The 22,518-nt window shown below is 40.5% G+C and overlaps 1 protein-coding gene across 3 annotated transcripts in view; it reads right to left on the minus strand.

Annotated features, from left to right (window-relative positions):
- The window catches only part of BTD (biotinidase), a 114,156-nt gene that overhangs the window by 82,181 nt on the left and 9,457 nt on the right, over positions 1–22,518 (minus strand). Inside the window, exon 1 of one of the 3 annotated variants that reach the window (XM_030933600.1) lies at positions 15,860–15,918. The exons of the other annotated variants lie outside the window; for them this stretch is intronic. The gene's annotated coding sequence lies outside the window, so the exon portion shown is untranslated. Of the gene's footprint in view, positions 1–15,859; positions 15,919–22,518 lie in introns of those variants that run through there. 3 annotated transcript variants of the gene reach the window in all.

A 22,518-nucleotide genomic window follows, 5' to 3' on the forward strand; every position in this document is an offset into this window, starting at 1 on the left:
GGCCTGCGGCAAGGACTCTGAAGGGCTCAGCAGGCTGCAGCGGGAGGTGCTCAGTTGTAAAGTGGCAGGACTAGAGGTAGGACTGGAGGGGCCCAGCCTTCCAGCAGCTACCAGGTGCTGGCCCATGAGGTTATGCACAGGACAACTGGGGTATGGGGCTTCCCTGGGAACAAGGGGCCCTGGAAGTCATGGGGTTCTTGGAAATACAGCAGCTGGCCCATCTTTAGAGCTGGTCAGGACCTGGACCATAAAGAAAATGGTAACTAGAAGTGTGACACGGTGGCAATGTACTTGCTTTCATTGAAGGGCATCTGACACAGGAGAGTAAACTGCAGGAAGAGCCCAGTGTGAATGCACAGTTGAGGCGACCATGTGCATGCCCTCTGAGATGAGGGCCTTGGTTCGTGGGGTACACTGAACCCCACTTCCAGGGAACAACAGAACCAGGAGGGTGCTGGCTTCAGACAGCCATGCAATTCCCAACTGTGGGCCAGTCCTAGGGGTGGGTGTCAGGGGTCCAACAGTGGACAAGACAGACCCTTCCTCGTGGGGCTCGTGCTCTGGATAACCATGTCAGATGGTGAGTAAGTGCAAAGGAGAAATGAGGCAGTGAAGGTGGTAAGGTGAAGCGAGGGGGACAATTTTAAGCAGTGTGGTCAAGGAAGGCCTCGATGAGAGGGTGATGTTTGACCAGAGGCCTGAAGGGGGTTCAGGAGGAAGTCACGTGGGTCTGCGGGGTGACAGCACAGCAGGCAGAGAGCCTGAGGCAGGAGCATGCCTCACAGACGCAAGAAACAGCAAGGAGGGCAGGGGGCTGGAGCCAAGGGGACAAGAAGAAAGTGGCAGCAAAAGGAATCACAGAGAGAGAAATGACAGGGATCTGCCCAGTGGTCTCCTAACATCCCCCTGCATTTGTCCTCATCCTCTTCCATTCTGGACTCGTAAGAGCAGCCAATGAGATCCAGAGAAAGCCTAAGTCTACCAAGGTGCACCTCTGAAACTCTTCCAGTGACTCCCCGGTTCATGCAGTGTAGAAGTCAAAATCCTTACAATAAGCCAATAGGAACCAGCCAATACCAAGCAGGAAACACTTGGCAGGTGGGGAGAGAGGCAGAGTGGCATCTTGAAGCAAGCATCCTGATCTCGGATGGCCCTACAGAAGCTCTGTTTCTCATTTCATAAGGAAAACATTCCCCCAACACCAGTCCTGATCAGGATGGTTCTTTCCATCTAAGAGGAAAAATCAGTCTCAATTACACGGAAATTTATTTTGTATAAATTTGGTAACATGTCAATCACTAGATATTTTTACACACAAGGGATTTTTCCCCACCTTGCTAAATGATTCATCTTAATAATTAGCTATGTTTCCTTCCTAGTCATGCTATTACAATAGTGTCTTCTGCAGTAAGATGAAAGGGATTATTATTAAGCCATTCTTAATAATTTCAGGGGCAGATACATACATTAAAAAATTTAAAAGATACATAAAACATCTTTTTTAATAAAAGATCTTGCCATTCTTTACTTGTCAGGGAGAATAGCAGTCCTATGATTGGGAAAAGAGGCAGGAAAATTTGGCAGAGGAAATGTCACATCCTGTGGAACAAAGCCCGAGGGATCTGCTAAGTCATTAGGAGTCGGCATAGTATACATTTCTATGTGTAATGACTGAATGCCAAGAAAAACATTGGGAAGTTCCAACAGTTTTTAAATTATTCTCATGAATTTCGTGACTTCATTGTCTAAATTATTTTACATAAACAGGAGAAATAATGTCTATCTCCATCTAATTAATATGATCTGAATGTAAAGAAATCACAAAAATGATCTTTTATTTCCCAGAAAGTCTTCTCTTGCCTCTTCTTATCTGATTGTCGCATCTGAGTGTGCTGGTCATGAGCTTGTCCGTGACTGGCCCGGGAGCAAGAAGCTCCACAATGGTTCTCGCGTGGGCAGCTTTGTTTAAACCCACCCACTACCAAGACGTTTGAGGTCTCATTTGGAAAGGTCAAGTGTAAACACTTGTGAGTGGCAGCTGATAGTTAAGCCTGAACTCACCAGCAACCGTGAATAAGTTATCAAGCTAATACGTCCTCTGGGTTGAGGTGGTAAATTGTAATTTCACTTTTAAAAAAAATTCCAGCTATTATTTTCAAAAAAGAGAATGACATACAGAAGTGTAACTGTGCACTGTTCCTTTGATTAGCCAGTTTCTGCTCCATTGGCTAGAATAATTTATCCTAGGAAACTACATGTGCAATCAAAGGATCTTGACATTTCAACCGAAACATGTTATATCTTTCTTTTCCTCAAATGAGAAATTGCCTTCACAATTTAAGTCAAATAAAACTTCTTCCTGAAATGCCCAGGTATTTAATGTAAGAAGGCTTCTTTTGCATGTGGAATTTGAGTAACAGTCTGTCTTTCATTTTCTGTAGACAGAAGGAACCCCAGCTGAGACTGATTCTCAGACAGTTGCTACTGCCACTCTGTGGACAAACTGAGTATCATTAACCCAAGTGGCTACACATGTGACCTTAGGTATCGCGATAGCAGAGACATTCTTAAGCAGTAAATGGATGGCTTTTTCCTTCCTTTCCTTCTCCATTTCTAATACTTTATCTCTTTTACAGTTAAAGAAGACCCAGAAAGCATCTGATTTTCAAGATTTGAGCTTCATGAAAGCTGTTTTTTATTCACTACACTCCCACAATGGCATCTTTTATATTCACAAGTTCGAATTTGTTGCAATTTCATAGAATATGACTGGATGTAAAAAGTGATGCTGCCCATTCCCCTGTGACACACAGCGTCTGCGTGGGGAAATCTGTCTGAATTAAGGGATCTACAATCAATGCCACATTGCATTTTACATGCAACATAAGCCGTTTGAATATCCATTATTATTATTTTTTTATCTTCCTGCAACACAAAGCAGAGAAAGCAGATGGTAAAAATCCCATTTTCATGGTGAGGGAAAACTCCAGGACTGGTTAGTAATGAGAATGAGACTGGGAGCCAGGTCTCCCAGCTTCTGGTCCAGCCTGCCTAGCGCATGCTGAAGAACCAGGGCAATTTAGTGGTCAAGCTTTAACCACCACTGCGGAGGTGAAACCCTGTCTGTACCAAAAATACAAAAAGTTAGCCGGGCGTGGTGGCACGTGCCTGTAATCCCAGCTACTCAGGAGGCTGAGGCAGGAGAATCGCTTGAATCCCAGCGGTGGAGGTTGCAGTGAGCCTAGATCGCACCATTGCACTCCAGCCTGGGCGACAGAGTGAGACTCTGTCTCAAAACAAAACAAAACCAAACAAAACCAAACAAAACCAAACAACCACTGCAGAGTCTTCAATACGCTGCGGGGGAAGTTAAGCAGAAATTTCAAGGTAGCTCTCCCAAGGGAGATTCTGGGTGATCAGACCAGAGCAGAGGGTCTCAAATGTAAGCATGCCATCAGAGTCACCTGAGGACTTGAACACACAGATCTCTGGAGCCCATGCCTGAAAGTTTTGATTGAGTAGGTATGGAATAGGGTCTGAGAATCTGCATTTTATGGCACATTCCCAGGTGATGCTGATGCTCCTGGTCTGAGTCACACTTGGAGAAGCACTTGAGAAGAAGATAAAGGAATGTATATCCTCTATTCTGACTCCTATCTTTCCCTTATGTCAAAGAATGTTATGAGTCAGAAACATCATCTTCATTTCTCGGGTGCCTCTCCAATAGGGCTGATGGAATTTGGGCAGATTTCAAAGTGTTTCTACCATATTGAGTGAAAATAAGCAGCAAAGAAAGCATTAAACACTCCAACTAGAGGGAAAAATCTCCCTAAGCAACTTGATGCAGGTCAGTTAAAGGACTCGGTGCTTGTCTTGGCCATGGCAGGAATACCATTGAAGAACCTGGTTGTTACTGGTTTTTGCTTAAAGTTCCTGATTTAAAAAAAGGTGGGGGGCAATATGGTAGACTAGATAATCTGAAATATCTTTCAACCATATCCTGCAAAAATGGAACAGATTATTTTTAAATGCATATTTGAGTTTGCAGGAAAGTTAAAGGAAATTCTGAGTGGTCGAAAATGAACCGTGAAAAAGTTTTAAACTATTGATTGGAGACCTTGACCAGACAGCAAGGAAAATACACACACATAAAGCTTTTCCACCGTCAGTCAGTCCTGGGACACATGAATGGTTGGGGCACTTCTAGCTACTCTGTTCTTCTGGAATGCTTATGGTTTCCAAAAACCATCACCAAATTCTCTGAAATGAGTTTCAATGAGTGTCAGCAAGGTATTGCTTTTAAAAGCCTTTGGGAAATTTCTCCCCCATTTCCTTCTTGGACTACCTTAAAGAACCACCTTCTAGATAATGTGGACCTGAGGGCTTGATATCCAGAAGAAAAAGAACCAGTGCGTGGAAAATGTGATGTCCTAGAACCACGTGTCAAAATTTTCAGGGAAGATGTGCTCAGAAATGTGGGCAATGTAATGCCTTTTTGTGATTATTGAACGTATGATGGACACAATATTGCTGATTGTATAGTGCACACAACATCTCTAGATGTATGATGGATGCAACATAACTGTATGATGGATACAACCTCGCTAAGCCTGTGGTGGATACAGAATCTCTAAGCCTGTGGTGGATACAATGTCACTACATCAAATCCCATTACCCTTGTGCTCATCTCTGCCAGTACTCAGGAGTGAAAAATGCAGATGAAGATGCTCAGGATGCAGAGAGTGGAGAACAATGCGGTGGGTAATAGGGCCAAGGAACCCTGTTCCCCCAAATCAAAAGAATAATCCTTGGGGCCAGACATGGTGACTCACACCTGTAATCCCAGCACTTTGGGAGGCCAAGGTGGGTGGTTCACCTGAGGTCAGGAGTTCAGGACCAGCCTGGCCAACATGGTGAAACCCCAACTCTACTAAAAGTACAAAAAAATTAGCTAGGCATGGTGGTGGGCACTGTAATCCCAGCTACACGGGAGGCTGAGGCAGGGGAATAGCTTGAACCCAGGAGGCAGAGGTTGCAGTGAGCTGAGATCATGCCACTGCACTCCAGCCTGGGCAATAAGAGTGAAACTCCATCTCAAAAAACAAAACAAAACAAAACAAAAGAACAACCCTTAACAGCATAGCTAGAAACGCTGACAATGGATGACAGTAGAAATTATGAAGGAAACAATTTAAAAAGCTGAAGTAAACCACAGTGCTGGAAATAACATGCCAAAGGCCACCTTCGCTCGTGCAGAGGCCAAGAGGTATATATTTGGGAGAGGCATAGTCCAAATTACCAAGAGAGGCCAGGCATGGTAGCTCATGCCTGTAATCCCAACACTTTGGGAGGCTGAGGCAGGAGGATTGCTTGAGCCCAGGAGTTTGAAACTAGCCTGGGCAACATGGAGAAACACTGTCTCTACCAAAAAGAAAATTTTAATTAGCTGGGCATGGTGGCATGCACTTGTAGTCCCAGCTACTTGGAAGTCTGAGGTGGGAGGATCGCTTGAGCCTAGGAGGCAGGGGTTGCAGTAAGCTGTGATTGCAAGACCCTGTATTAAGAGGAACAGCAAAAAGCAGGCAAATGGGGGTCCTGGTGCTGTAGCTTCTGAGAACCTGTGGAGGTGCTCTTGATCCACGTGTGGTGGGAAGCATGGTGAGGCGTGCTGCGGCTGCTCAGGGGTGTTTGGTTGGAGGGCAGAGCTCAGTCAAGCATGATGGTAACCTTTCCAGATCTATTCACCAACTTGGCTCTCTTCTTCACCCACGGCATGCCAGATGTGTAGAGAAATGATTAGTATCTCTATCTTTGCCTCTCTTCCTGGAGGCATTGGACATTTTGGTTTTCTTCTGCTTTGGTCAAATGAGTAACTATTTGCCTGCCTTTTTCCCTCTGACAGATGGTTCCAAGTCAGTCATAGCTGCATTCTGGTTCTAACACAAGTGCCATTGCCCTGTGCCATCTAGACTTTTAGTAGGACAGACATATGACTAGCTCCCCTACGTCCTATAGCTTCTTTTTTTTTCTTTTTCTTTTTTGAGACAGGGTCTTGCTCCGTCACCCAGGCTGGAGTACAGTGGCATGATCATAGCTCACAGCAGCCTCAAACTCCTAGGTTCAAGTGATCCCTCTCCAAGAGCCTCTCAAGTAGCTGGGACTACAGGTGCACGCTACCATATGTGACTAATTTTTTAAATTTTTTGTAGAGATGGGGTCTTGCTACGTGGTTCAGGCTAGTCTTGAACTCCAGGCCTCAAGCAATCCTCTCACCTAAAGTGCTGGGATTATGGCTGTGAGCCACCATGCCTGGCCTGTGTCCTACACCTTTACCTGGCATGAATGTCCGAGGCCCCCAGAGCTGGAGCTCCCTGAGGGTGTTGGGAGTACAGGGTTGCACACCGGAGGCTTCAGCGTCTTCCATGATAGTTGTAGGTGCAACATTCCTCAGCACTAGAGGCAAAGCAGAGGATCTTCTAGCTCCTTTTGTGAAAAAGTTACTCTTAAAGTAGTAGGGGACTGATACAGCCAGGATTTTACCCAAATCTATTCTGACCAAAAGCCCACATGCTTTTTAATGCAACCACACTCAAAACAGTGGTGGTGGTGGGGGAGGTTGATTGAATATAATACTAGGATGACTAAATAACAACAGGAATAATAGCATCTTAGGCCATACACAAAAATATACTCAAAATCAGCAGCTGAATATCAAATGTTAGAAAAACTAGCATAAATTAGAATTATGTATCAGATACTTGAAACAACTTTCTAAAATTTGGAACAATTAAAAGAAGAAACAGATTGACAAATTAAAATTTACATGTCAAATATAAACATCAAGACAACACTTATAAACAGGCAATGAACAAGAACAGATTTTAACAAGAAAATAAATCATAAACAAACACTTTGGAAGGCTTTGAACTTATATACAAAATAAAAATTAAAACTGGTACTACTCAAAATATTAATTTTGAGTATACTAAGGGATAAACTAGTATAGTGATAAAGAACAGCAATGTTTTCCTAGTATAAACAAGTTTGAAAACTTGTATTATGAATCACAAACAGTATATTTCTGGGATTTTATCTTAGGAAGTTATTCAAAAGAAGGAAAAAAGGTATTTGCTGAAGTAATGGCATACCATGGAGGTAAAGAATACAGGCTTTTGATCTTCCGCATACTGAGTTGAAATCCTGCTCTGATGCTTACTTGTTACATAATCTTGTTATATTTAACATAACTAAACTTAAATTCCTTCCTCTATAAGTTGAAATAAAAACATCTGATGTGGCTGGGTATGGTGGCTCACATCTGTAATCCCAGCGCTTTGGGAGGCCAAGGTGGGAGGATTGCTTGAGGCTAGGAGTTCAAGACCAGCCTGGAAAACATAGTGAGACCCTCTCTACAAAAATGTAAAAAACATTAGCAGAACATGGTGGTACACACCTGTAGTCCCAGCTACTTGGGAGGTTCAGGTGGGAGGATCACCTGAGTCCAGGAGTTCAAGACTGCAGTGAGCCATAACTGCACAACTGCACTCCAACCTGGGCAACATAGTGAGACCCCCATCTCTACCAAAAAAAAAGTTAAAATCCGATATAAAATGCCTCATGTTTAGTAAGTTGAGGCTAGCTGAAACTGAAGAACGAATCTCAACAGAAGACAGCTAGAAACAAACAATATCCAATAGGAAGAAAATTAGGAAAATGAATGAATATCAGTCAGGTGGAATATTAAACAACAATTTAAAAAATAATTGTGAAGATTCTGAAAATAAAATATACTTAAGGTGTGCTAAACACTTAATGAAAATTTTTATACATTTACTGTGATAATAGCTAAGTTAAAATGTATGCATGTAAACAAAGATTGAAAATCAATGTGAATAAATGAAAACATGAAGGTTATTTTACAAGGATTTAAAATGTCTTCTTCAATGTTACACAGTTTTTCTAATAAATGAAAACCATAAGAAAAAAAATAAATTAATGGCTGACTTCAGGTTTTCAGTACAGCCTGTAAGGAGCTTGGAAGTTGCCACTCCATCCTAACAAGAGGAACACTAAACTAGCTGAAAACCAACAACTCTTCCTAGATATATCAGGGAATTGATGTCACAGGGCAAACTGCTGTCCCCAGTATTAGAGAAACACACAAGTAAATTCAGAGTCACAAGTTACCATAGCACAAACCCACAAGCAGAACCTCCACAGGAAAACCTGAAATGTAACTGATGAATTGCTGGACGCTCAGGATGAGTCAGTTAAAAACTCCAGAGGGGGCCAAGCACGGTGCCTCACACCTATAATCCCAGCACTTGGGGAGGCTGAGGCGGGCAGATCATGAGGTCAAGAGATCGAGACCATCCTGGCCAACATGGTGAAACCCTGTCTCTACTAAAAATACAAAAATTAGCTGGGCGTGGTGGTGTGTGCCTGTAGTCCCAGCTACTCAGGAGCCCGAGGCAGGAGAATTGCTTGAACCTGGGAGGCGGAGATTGCAGTGAGCCAAGATCATGCCACTGCACTCCAGCCTGGCAAGAGAGCGGGACTCCGTCTCAAAACAAACAGACAAAAAATAAAAATAAATAAAAATAAAAAAAATTAAAAAAAACTCCAGAGGGGCCCAGACTTAGATGGAGGCACCCACACTTTTGTAAGTTTTACCTGTAGGAGCTCTACCAGGTTCTCACAATGAAGACTGGAGAAAAAATCCTCCCACGCTTCTGCCAGAGGAAGAAGGAAAGTAAACAAAGCATTCTGGTCTTTAGCAGGCCTCTCCTCAAGAGAAACTGTTTTTACCTGAGCCTAACTTATTGGTGTTTTATCAAAGCTTAACTGACCTGGGGGAAGGGAAATATCCAACTCTAGCCCCATTCTGTCCCACCTGAGTGGAGCTGGGGGCTGAGAAGCACTTATAAAGTTCACAGTCCAGAAACACTGGCTCCCTAAAGACTGAGGCCTAATTATAAGACAATAGAACACTTTCCCTCCCACCACATTTCAATTAAATGCCTTTTTACTGCAGTGCCTTTACTCAGTATATTGTGTCCAACTTCCAACAAAAAATTACAAGATATACTAAAAGGTAAAAAATTGAGTTTGAAAACACAGCAGGCATCAGAACCAGAGTCAGGCCAGGTGCAGTAACTCATGTCTGTAATCCCAGCACTTTGGAAAGCCAAGGTAGGTGGATAGCTTGAGGCCAAGAGTTCAAGGCCAGGAGTTCAAGACCAGCCTGGCCAACATGGTGAAACCCTGTCTTTACTAAAAATACAAAAATTGGCCAGGCATGGTGGCACATGCCTATAGTCCCAGCTACTTGGGAGGCTGAGGCACAAAAATTGCTGGAACCCAGGAGGTGGAGGTTGCAGTGAGCTGATATCACACCACTGCACTCCAGCCTGGGTGACAGAGCGAGACTTTATCTCAAAAAAGAAAAAACCCCAGAAGAACCAGAGTCAGATATGGCAGGGATGTTGTAATTATCAGACTAGCAATTTAAAATATATATGATGAATATGCCAGAGGCTCTACTGGAAAAAAAACAAAAAACAAAAAAAACAGACAACATGCAAGAACAAATGGGTAATCTAAGCAGGTAAATGGAAATTCTAAGAAAGAATAAAAAATAAATGCTTGAGATTAAAAAACACTAACAGAAATGAAGAATTGCTTTAATGGATTCATTAGTAGATTGGACATGGCTGAGAAAGGAATCCCTGAGCTTGAGAATATGACAATAGAAATGCCCAAAACTGAAAAGCAAAGAGAAAAAAAGACTGAAAAAAACAAAAAAATCAACAAACAGTGGAACTACAAAGGTTATAAATATGTACAATGGGAATACCAGAAGGAGAAAGAATAGAAGCAATATCTGAGGCAATAATGACTGAGAATTTCCCCAGATTAATATCAGACACCAAACCACCAAACCATCAGACATCAGACCTAGGAAGCTCAGAGAACACCAAGCAGGTTAACTTCCAAAAATGAAAAAAAAAAAAAAAAAAAAAAAATGCATGCAGGCAAATCATATTCAAATTGCAGAAAAGCAAAGATAAAGAAAAAAATCCTGAAAGAAGCCAGAGGGGAAAAAAACATCTTATATATAGAAAAGCAAAGATAAGAAAGATATCTGACTTGTCAGAAATCATGCAAACAATAAGATAGTGATGTGAAATATTTAAAGTGTTGAGAGGAAAAAAGTACCTACCTAGCATTGTGTGTCTGTATTAGCCCATTCTCACACTGCTATAAAGAACTACCTGAAGCTGGGTAATTTATGAAGAAAAGAGGTTCCACAGGCTGTACAAGAGGCATGGCTGGGAGGCCTCAGGAAACTCAGAATCATAGCAGAAGGGCAAAGGGGAAGCAAGCACATCTTCACATGGTGGCAGAAGACAGAGAGAGCTAAGTGGGAAGTGCTACACACTTTTACACAACCAGATCTCATGAGAACTCTGTCACGAGACAGCACTAGAGGGATAGTGCTAAACTGTTAGAAACCATCCACGTGATCCAATCACCTCCCACCAGGCCACACCTTCAATACTCGGGAACACAATTCAACATGAGATTTGGGTGGGAACACAGAGCTAAACCATATCAACATCCTACAAAATTAACCTTCAAAAGCAGAGAAATAAGATACTTTCAGACAAAACCATGCGACAATATCACATAAAATGTTCAATTAAAACACCAAAACTCGGAAAAAGAGTGGAAGACAAAAACAGGAACAATGAACAAAGGCAGCAAGTAGAAAAAAGTAACAAATATGGTAGATAATAATCCAATTATATCAATAATCACTTTAAAAGTCAATGGTCTAAATATATCAATTCAAAACAAGAGATTGTTACAGTAGATAAAAAACATGACTCAACTATATGTTGTCTACAAGAAACCCACTTTAAATATAAAGACACATGTAGATTGTGTAGTAAATGGATGGATATACCATCCTAATAGTAAAACTGATATGGTTTGGCTGTGTCCCCACCCAAATCTCACCTTGAATTGTAGTAAACCCCACATGTCAAAGGTAGAGCCAGGTGGAGATAACTGAATCATGGGGGTGGTTTCCCGCATACTGTTCTTATGGTAGTGAGTAAGTCTCATGAAATCTGATGGTTTTATAAACAGAAGTTCCTCTGCACAAACTCTCTTGCCTGCTGCCACGTAAGACGTGACTTTGCTCCTCATTTGCCTTCTACCATGATTGTGAAGCCTCCCCAGCCATGTGGAACTGTGAGTCCATTAAACCTCTTTCCTTTATAAATTACCCAGTGTCGGGTATGTCTTTATTAACTGCATGAAAACAGACTAACAGTCATCAAGAGAAAGCAGGAATAGCTATATAAATTTCAGACACAGCTGACTTTAGACCAAGGAAAGTTATCAGGATTAAAAAGTGGATCACAAAATGATAAAGGGGTCAATGTAATAAGAAATAAAAATCCTTAATGTACACGTGCCAACACTGGAGCATCAAAATACATGAGGCAAAAATGGACAGAACTGCAAGGAGAAACAGATGTATCCACTATTATAATTGTAAACTTCAACACCCATCTATCAGTAATGAATAAAATCCAGAAGGCAGAAAATCAGCAAGGACATAGTTGAATTCAGTAGCACCATCAATCAACTGTATACAAGGGACATCTATATACTACTTCATCTAATAACAGCAAAATACAGATTCTTCTCAAGCTCACATGGAACATTTACCATGACAAGACACACTGTGAGCCATAAAATGCACCTTAACAGATTTAAAAGACTAGAAATAATACAACGTCTGCTCTCAGACCACAGTAGAATTAAACTAAAAATCAATAACATAAATTTAGCAGGAAATACCCAAAATACTTAGAAATAAAACCACACAGTTTTAAATAACAAATGGGTCAGAAAAGAAATCTCAAGAGAAATGTACAAAAGAATTAAGATATAAGATTAGTAGTCTAAAGTTTTACTTCATGAAACTAGAAAAAGAAGAGCAACTTAATTCTAAAGTAAGAAGAATGAAAGCAATTATAAACACTAGAGTAGAAATCAATGAAATGTAAAGCAGGAGACCAATAGAGAAAAATAAAACTAAATTCTGGTTCTTTGAAAAGATCAAGAAAAATCAATAAGCCTCTAGCCAGGCTAAGAAAAAAAAATAGAGAAGACACATATTACTGATATGAGCAATGAAAGAAGGCACATAACTACAGATCCCATGGACACTGAAAGAATAATAAAGGAATATTATAAACAACTTTATTCCCCAAAATATGATAACCTATATGTCAATTTAAGAAACTGATATCCAGGCATGGTGACTCACGCCTGTAATCCCAGCACTTTGGGAGGCTAAGGCAGGTGGATTACCTGAGGTTAGGAGTTGGAGACCAGCCTGGCCAACATGGTGAAATCTCATCTCTACTAAACATACAAAAATTAGCCAGGTGTGGTGGTGGGCACCTGTAATCCCAGTTATTCAGGAGGCTGAGGCAGGAAAATTGCTTGAACCAGGGAGGCAGAAGTTGCAGTGAGCGGAGATCGCACCACCGCACTCCAGCCTGGGCGACAAGAGCAAAACTCCATCTCAAAGTAAAGAAAAAAAAGGAAAATGATAACAAATTCCTTAAAAGACAGAATTTGCTAAAATTCACACAAGAAAAACAGACAATCTGAAGAGGCCTACATGTATTAGAGAAATTAAATCAATAATTCATAATCTTTTAAAACAGAGATCACCAAGTCCAGGTGGGTTCACTGGTGAATTCCACCAAACATTCAGAAATAAACTATACCAATTCTCTACTATCTCTTCCAGAAGACAGAATCAGAGGCAATACTTCTTAACTCATTCCATGAGGGCAGCATTACCCCAATACTGAAACAGACAAAGACATTACAACAAAAGAAAACTACTGTGAGGATTAATTTTAGGTGTTAACTTGAATGGATTAAGGAACACTGTAGAAACCTGGTAAAGCATTACTTTTGGATGTGCTTGTGATCAGCATGAGAAGGTGAGTGTGTGAGTCTAAGTGGATGAGGTAAAGATGAGCCACCCTCAATGTGGGCAGGCACCATCTAATAAGCCAAGAGCTGAGAGAGGAAAAAAAACACAAAAAGCAAGTGTGTTGATTTATCTGCAGGAGCTGGGATATACCCATACTCTCCTGCCCTGGCCTGTGGACTCCAGGACTTGCACCAGCAGGCCCCTGGGTTCTCAGGCCTTCGGCCTTGGATTTAGTTATGCCATTAACATTCCAGGGTCTCCAGCTTGCAGATGGCCTGTCATTGGACTTTTCAGCCTCCATAATTGTGTGAGCCAATTCCTCTAATAAATCTCTTTCATATCTCTCTCTATATATATCCCTTTGGCACTATCTTCCTATTATGGGAAGTCAGGGACCCCGAACATAGGGACCGACTGGAGCCATGGCAGAGGAACATAAATTGTGAAGATTTCATCTTTATATGGACATTTATCAGTTCTCAAATAATACTTTCATAATTTCTTATGCCTGTCTTTAATCTCTTAATCCTGTTATCTTCATAAGCTGAGGATATACGTCACCTCAGGACCACTGTGATAATTGTGTTAACTGTACAAATTGATTGTAAAACATGTGTGTTTGAACAATATGCCATCAGTGCACCTTGAAAAAGAACAGAATAATAGTGATTTTTATGGACCCTGCAGAACCCTCAGGCTTACCAGGGTTGGGAAAACTCAGCCCTAGTAAATTTGTGGTCAGACAGGCTCTCTGCTCTCGAACACTGTTTTCTGTTGTTTAAGGTGTTTATCAAGACAATATGTGCACCGCTGAATATAGACCCTTATCAGTGGTTCTGCTTTTGCTCTTTGCCCTGTGATCTTTGTTGGACCCTTATCAGTGGTTCTGCTTTTGCCCTTTGCCCTGTTCCCACAGAAGCATGTGATCTTTGTTAGACCCTTATCAGTGATTCTGCTTTTTGCCCTTTGAAGCATGTGATCTTTGTACCTACTCTCTGTTCTCACACCCCCCCCCCCTTTGAAACCCTTAATAAAAACTTGCTGGTCTGAGACTCAGGCAGGCATCACAGTTCTACCAATATGTGATGTCACCCCTGGCAGCCCAGCTGTAAAATTCCTCTCTTTGTACTGTCTCTCTTTATTTCTCAGACGGCCAACACTTATGGAAAATAGAACCTATGTTGAAATATTGGGGGTGGGTTCTCCCAATATCTCCCTAGAGAATTCTGACTAATACAACTACAGAGCAGTATCTCTCATGAATATAGATGCAATAATCCTTAGCAAAATCCTTGGGTTGGTGCAAAAGTCATTTGCCATTACTTTCAATGGCAAAAACCACAATGACTTTTGCACCAACAAATATTAGCAAATTGAATCTAATAATCCATAGAAGAAATTATACACCATGACTAAGTGAAATTTATCTCAGGTATGAAAGGTTGGTTCAATGTTTGAAAATCAATTTATGTAATCTATCACATTAACAGGCTAAATAAGAAAGATCACATGGCTCAGGAGGTGGAGGCTGCAGTGAGCTGTGTTTGCACCACTGCACTCCAGCTGGTGCGACACAGTGAGACCCTGTCTCAAAAAAAGAAAAGAAAAATCACATGATCGTATCAATAGATGCAAAAAAATAGATGTCAAATAGATGTATTTCACAAAATACAATACCCATTTGGTGATAATAACTCTCAGTAAACTACAAATAGAGGGGAACTTCCTCAACTCGATTTAAAAAAACCACCTACAGCTAACATCATAGTTAGTGGTAAGAAACTAGAGCCTTTATACTAACATCAGGAACAAGGTAATGATGCCCCCTCTCACCACTGCTTTTCAATATCGTACCGTAACTCCTAGCTAATGCAAAAAGCAAAGAAAAGATACAGACTGGGCAAGAAGAAATAAAACTGCCTTTGTTCACAGATGAAATTGTCATTGATGTAGAAAATTGGAATGAATTAATAAAAAAATCTCTGTAACTAATAAGTTATTATACCATTGTTGCAGGATACAAGGTTCATATGCAAACATCAATTTATTTCTCATGTATCAGTGAAGAACAGTGGACTTTTAAATTTAAAACATAATACTATTGGCTGGGCGCAGTAGCTCACGCCTGTAATCCCAGCCCTTTGGGAGCCTGAGGCAGGTGGATCACAAGGTTAGGAGATCAAGACCATCCTGCCTTACACGGTGAAACCCCATCTCTATGAAAAATACAAAACATTAACCAGGTGTGGTGGTGGACATCTGTAGTCCCAGCTACTCAGGAGGGCTGAGGCAGGAGAATGGCGTGAACCTGGGAGGCGGAGCTTGCAGTGAGCCGAGATCACGCCACTGCACTCCAGCCTGGGCGACAGAGCAAGACTCCGTCTCACAAGTAAATAAATAAAATAAAACAATAATATTATTTATATTTGTACCCTACATATGAAATATTTAGGTATAAATCTTTTAAAAATGTGTAAGGCCTGCATGAAAAAAACTACAAAACTCTGTTGAAAGAAATCAAAGCAGCACTAAATAAATGCAGAGACTCAATATTGTCAAGATGTCAATTCTTGCCAACAACTTGATCTATAGATTCAACACAATCTCAACTGAAATCCCAACAAGTTATTTTGTAGGTATCAACAAACTGGTTCTAAACTGCATATGGAGCAGTGGCTTATGCCTGTAAGCTCAGCACTTTAAGAGGCAAGGCAGGAGGATCATGTGAGGCCAGGAATTTGAGACCACCAGCGTGGGCAAAATAGAGAGACCGCATTCTCTACAAAATTAAAAAAAAAATTTAAGTTAGCTGCGCAAGGCAATGTGTACCTGCAGTCCTGGCTACTCAGCAGACGGAAGTGGGAGGATCACTTGGTCCCAGGAGTTCAAGGTTATAGTGAGCTATGATCATGCCACTGCATTCCAGCTTGGGTGACAGAGCAAGACCTGTCTCTAAAGAAATACATAAAAATAAATTGCATATGGAGAGTTAAAAAGACCAAGAATGGCTAAGACAATATCAAAGAAGAATGAAGTCAGAACACACACTACCAACTTCAAGACATTATAAAACTGTAGTAATCCAGACAATATGATATTTTACCTATTGGCCAAAGAACAGACAAATAGATGGAACAGAATAGAGAATCCAGAAATAGACCCACATAAATACAGTCAACTGGTCTTATTTATTTATGTGTGTATTTATGTATGTATTTATTTATTTATTTTACAGATGAGGTCTCACTATGTTGCCTAGGCTGGACTCACATTCCTAGGTTGAAGCAATTCTTCCACCTCAGCCTCCTAAAGAAAACTATGGAACTCTACTGAGCAGCTGGGACTACAAGTGTGCACGACTGCACAACAGGCTGTAGTTAACTCATCTCTGACAAAGGAGCAAAGGCAATGTGATGGAGCAAAGACGGTCTTTTCAACAAATGGTGCTGGAACAAACGGACACCCACACGTAAAAAATAAATCTAGATAAAGATCTTATAACCTTTACAAGAAGTAACTCAAACAGATCATAGATCTAAATGTAAAGTACAAAACTATAAAACTCTTAGAAGATAACATGGGAGAATATCTAGATGACCTTGCATTGGGCAAAAAAGAAAGAATTGATACACTGGACTTCACTAAATGTAAAACTTTTGCTCTGCCAATGAAACTGTCAAGAAAAGAAGAAGATAAGCTACAGACTGAGAGAAAATATTTGCAAAAGATTTATCAGTTAAAGGAATGTTATCCAAAATATCAAAGAACTCTTAAAACTCAACAATAAGAAAGTAAACAACTTGATTAAAAAATAGGCAAAAGGCCAAGCGTGGTGGTTCACGCCTGTAATCCCAGCACTTTGGGAGGCCAAGGCAGGTAGACCACGAGGTCAAGAGGTCAAAACCATCCTGGCCAACATGGTGAAACCTCGTCTCTACTAAACATACAAAACATGAGCTGGGTGTGGTGGCTCGTGCCTGTAGTCCCACCTACTCGGGAGGCTGAGGCAGGAGAATCACGTGAACCCAGGAGGCAGAGGTTGCAGTGAGCCGAGATTGCACCACTGCACTCCAGCCTGGGTGACAGAGTTGGACTCAAAAAAAAAAAAAATTAATTAATTAATTAAATTAAATAGGCAAAAGATATGTACAGACATCTCACCAAGGAAGATATACAAATGGCAATAAACTTAGGAAAAGACGCTCAGCATCATATGTCCTTAGGGAATTGCAAATTTAAAAAATCAGATACCACTATGCACCTATTAGAATAGCCAAAATCCAAAACACTGACAAGACTAAATGCTTAGTTTGGTAGAAGGAAAAAACAAAACAATTTTTTTTTTTGAGATGAAGTCTCGCTCTTGTCCCCAAGGCTGGAGTACAGTGGTGCGATCTCAGCTCACTGCAACCTCCGTCTCCCGGGTTCAAGCAATTCTCCTGCCTCAGCCTCTCGAGTAGCTGGGATTACAGGCACCTGCCACCACGCCCGGCTAATTTTTGTATTTTTAGTAGAGATGGGGTTTCTCTATGTTGGTCAGACCTGTCTCGAACTCTTGACCTCAGGTGATCCGCCTGCCTTGGCCTCCCAAAATTGCTGGGATTGCAGGTGTGAGCTACCGCTCCTGGCCCAAAACAATTTTTAAAAAGACTAAATGCTGTTGAAAATGTAGAGCAACAGGAAGTCTGGTTCATCGCTGATGGGAACACAAAATGATACAGCCACTTTGGGAGGCAGCTTGGCATTTTCTTATAAAATGAAACATACTCTTATCATATGATTCAGCAATCGTATTCTTTGTATTTACCCAAAGGAGTAGAAAACTTATGTCTCCACAAAAAACTGCACAGGAGTGTTTACAGCAGTTTTTTTCATAGTTACCAAAACTTGGAAACAATCAAGATATTCTTCAGTAGGTGAATGGATTTATAAAGCGTGGTACATCCAGACAATGGAATATTATTCAGTGCTAAAAAGAAATGAACTATCAAGCCATGAAAAGATTCCGAGGAACCTTAGATGTACATTACTAAAGGAAATAAACCAATCTGAAAAGGCTACATACTGTATGATTCCAATACGTAACATTTCCAGTGGTGGAAAAAGTAAAATTGCAGAGATAGTAAAATGATCAGTGGTTGCCAAGGGTTAAGGGAGAAATAAGTGAATCCTAATGTAAACTATGGACTTAACGTTATAACAATGTGTCAGTGTAGGTTCACTGATTATAACAAACACACCATTCATTCTAGTCTGGGATATTGATAATAGGGAAGGCTATGCATGTATTGGGACAGGGAGTATATGTAAACTTTCTGCTCAATTTTACTGTGAGCCTAAAACTTCTCTTTAAAAACAGCATTTTAAAAATAAAAACTAAAAACAAGTAACTGAAAACTGGAGTGGTGAAGTGGTACTGGAACATGTCCCAATCTTGATACCCAAGGGGTTTAGATTTTAATGAACATGAAGGTCAGAAAGACAACATGTGGAGGTTGGAGTGAGATCTGTGCATACAGCTAGAAACCTTAAGGAATGATTCCTTTATTGAAAGGATGGACAAAAACAAACAAATATCTGCCTGCCTGCCTGCCTGCCAAAGTAACTATCTGATATGGAAACTTGTATATCTCATCTTGGGCTGTAAGCAGGGGAAAAAAACTACTCCTTGAAAGTCATAACCAACATAATAAAAGGTCTTCCTTATGTTGGTTCATGATTCAAAAACTCACACCATACACGACGCAGGTAACTCTATGCCAAGAAATGAGCACAAACTGATTTTGAGATGTTGACAGTCCTAAGATGCCTGGAAAAGCCTATGCAGATACTCTCTTCTTGAAGATTGAGTGTCCTGGGTTGAAGAACAAGGTAAACAAGAGCTCACGATTCAAAATTACAAAACACACAAGGAAGCAAATATCATGCAAGAAAGTTAAAGAATACAGCAAAATCAGGCCCCCAACAGCTTCAGATGGAAGGATTACTAGTGCAAATTGTCAAATAAGTACACTGAAGGTGATTAAAGAAGTACCCAGAGGACTCTAAAACTGGTAAAAAAAAAAAAAAAAGATATTGTTGGCTGGGAGTGGTAGCTCACGCCTATAATCCCAGCACTTTGGAAGGCCAAGGTAGGAGGATCACTTGAGCCTAGGAGTTGGAGGCCAGCATGAGCAACATGGCAAAAAGTCCCAGCTACTTGGGAGGCTAAGGTAGGGCGATTGCTTGAGCTTAGAGGCAGAGGCGGCAGTGAGCTGAGATCGCACCACTATACCCTAGCCTGGGTAATAGAGATTCTGTGTCAAAAAAAAAAAAAAAAAGATATTGTCAAATAAAACCAAATGGAGAGATTTTGTGGCATGGGAGTTAGAATTGTTAAAAAATTTGTTTATAATGTACCACAGAGATGACAAAAGGGAAAAAAAGAAGATGAGACATGGAAGATATTCACAATGTTCCATGATATTTCTAATTGGAATTTCAGAAGGGGAAAATACAGGCTGTGTGCAAAGGCTCATACCTGTAATCCCAACACTTTGGAGGTCAAGATGAGAGAATCGCTTGAGGCCAGGAGTTCAAGATCAGCCTGAGCAATATAATCTCTACAAAAAGTAAAAAAGTATTAGCTGGGCATGGTGGTGTGCACCTGTGGTCCCAGGATCTCAAGAGGCTGAGGTGGTAGGATTTTCAGCCCAGGAGTTCAAGGCTGCAGTGGGCTATGGTTGTGCCACTGTACTCCAGCTTGGGTGACACAGCAAGACCTTGACTTAAAAAAAAAAAAAAAAAAAAAAAGAGAAAGAGGGAGAAAACACATAAAATGACACATGACACATGTTTGAAGGTAAAATAGGTGAGAATTTTACCAATAAAATACAGAAATCCATAGATTCAGGACAACCAAAAAGAAATCTACACACAACATAAAGAAACCAGAACACCAAATACTTTAAGAAGAAAAAATTCTGGCTGGGCGCGGTGGCTCAAGCCTGTAATCCCAGCACTTTGGGAGGCCGAGACGGGTGGATCACGAGGTCAGGAGATGGAGACCATCCTGGCTAACACGGTGAAACCCCGCCTCTACTAAAAAAATACAAAAAACTAGCCGGGCGTGGTGGCGGGCGCCTGTAGTCCCAGCTACTCGGGAGGCTGAGGCAGGAGAATGGCGTGAATCTGGGAGACGGAGCTTGCAGTGAGCTGAGATCCGGCCACTGCACTCCAGTCTGGGCAACAGAGCGAGACTCCGTCTCAAAAAAAAAAAGAAAATCTTAGACGCAACCAGAGGGAAAAGAGATTACCTTTAAAGACATGGTGACTTGAAAACAGCAGACTTTTCAAGGGTAACAGTAGAAGTAAGAAAACAAAATCTTCAATGTGCTACGAAAAAATAACTGTGAACCAATGGCCTTGTTCACACATAAACCTCCTACAAATAATAGTAGAGGAAAAACTCACTCACTCAAAAATGAGTAAATAAAAAGCTCAAGATCTTTTGAAAGATACCACAACAAAGGTTACACCCCAGAAAATTGCCACAATGCAAATAAAAGTGTGACAAAACATTCAGCCATGAGTGAAAAAAAATGCTTATATTAAATAAAAGCACAAAATAGACCAAGACGAGAGAATTAAAAGACGAAAGGGAAAAAGGGGAGAAGGGGAGGAAAGGAGGGGAAGAGGAGAAGGTGAGGAGGGGAAGAGGGAAGAAGGGAGTGGGGAATAGAAAGCGGGGGGACAGATGAAATATTATCTGGCAGAGCTTAGGAAAAAAACAGAAAAAAAATTAAAACATCAAGAAATTAGGGCAAAGACAGAAGCAGCAAAAGCAATCAGACGATGCTGTAAATAAATAAGCAACATGAATGGAAATACAGAATTGAAAAGGAGTCCACAGGAAATGATAGACAGGGAGAACAGGTGAACGAGATCCATCTATGCATGATTGGAAAATACATAAAAGAAAAAAAAATAATGTGTGCTGGACACACCCTAAGATGACTCCTTGTATAATCCTCTTTTCTTGAGTGCAGGTGGAAATTGTGCTCTGTTTCTAGCCAATAGAATTTGACAAAGGTGAAGGGCTTTCACATATGTAGTTAAAATCCCCAGCCAGTTAATCTAGTTAATCAAAAGAGATGATCCTGGTGGGTCTGACTTAATCAGGTCTTTAAAAAAAGAACTGGGGTGCTGCAAGATTTCAGACACACTCTCTCCCCCGCTGACCTTGAAGAGGCAAGCCACTACAAGTGCAAGAAAATTCATTCTTTCAACAATCAGCTGAATTTGGAAGAAAACTCAGCCTCAGATGAGACCATGAGGCCAACTGACAACTTCACTGCAGCCTTGTGAGATGCTGACCAGAGGATCCAGTAAAACTATGCGCAGACTCCTGACACACAGAGACTTTGAGATAATAAATGGGTCTTGTTTTAAGCTGCTAAATAGGTCGTAGGGTAAATTCTTATACAATAGACAAAATACAACAAAATGAAGCAAACAAAATATTTAAAGATGTAATTGAAGAAAACTCACCAGAAATAAAAGCATTATTTCAATTTTTAGGCTGAAAAGAGAGAGCAAAACTCAAGAAAGAAAGGAACAGAATGTCAACATCAGCAGATGGCCTAGTAAAATTCTTGATCTTCAAAGATAAAGTAAGAATCATTTGGGAAGCTAAATAAAAAGATCAAGGGCATTTATTAGGGGCAAAAAATCAGGCTGTCCTCAGACTTTACTACAATAACACCAATGCCAGTAAAAGCCTATAGAATCCTTCTGAAAAGTAAAATATAAGCCGGAAATTATATATTATGCCAACCTATGGTTGAAGTAAAGAAAAAAAGCCAGATAATAGGTATGAAAATGTAAGAACTCAGGGAATATTATTCTCATCGGCCTCATCAGCCTTCTTTGAAAAAATGCATAGAGGGTAATCTTCGGCTAACTAAGAGGTGAATGGAAAAACTGGCAAGAGCCTTGAATATAAAATAAACATGAGGATTATGTTTATAGAACACAGTGCAAATGTTATTAACTCTGGCAGTGTAGAGATTGTAAAACTAACAAAAGGTGGTAAGAGCGAGGAAAAGAGTAATGGCATGCTCAAGAAAGCAAAAGGAAGGAAATAAAAATAAGAGTGGAAATTAAATTAGAAAACAGAAAATGAGAGAATGAATAAGTATGTCCAAGGAGTTGTTGTTTAGAGAAAAAAAAAAGGTAAAGACAAATGATCAGCTAACTGAATTAAGAAAAAAAGAGAAACAAATATACAAAATAAATAATAATAAAGAGAAATCTATAAATGCAGAAGAAATTTTAAAAATAAACAATAATCACCTCATTCAATCCTACATTGATAAGCTTGAAAATTTAGATGGGTAATTTCCTAGGAAAAATATATATATTTGTTTTTTCTTTTCTTTTTCTTTCTTTTTTTTTTTTTTTGGAGGCAGTCTCACTCCATCACCCAGGCTGGAGTACAGTGGTGCAAT

This window comes from Rhinopithecus roxellana, chromosome 1 (genome assembly GCF_007565055.1).
Source record: "Rhinopithecus roxellana isolate Shanxi Qingling chromosome 1, ASM756505v1, whole genome shotgun sequence".
In the NCBI taxonomy this organism is placed as follows: Eukaryota; Metazoa; Chordata; class Mammalia; order Primates; family Cercopithecidae; genus Rhinopithecus; species Rhinopithecus roxellana.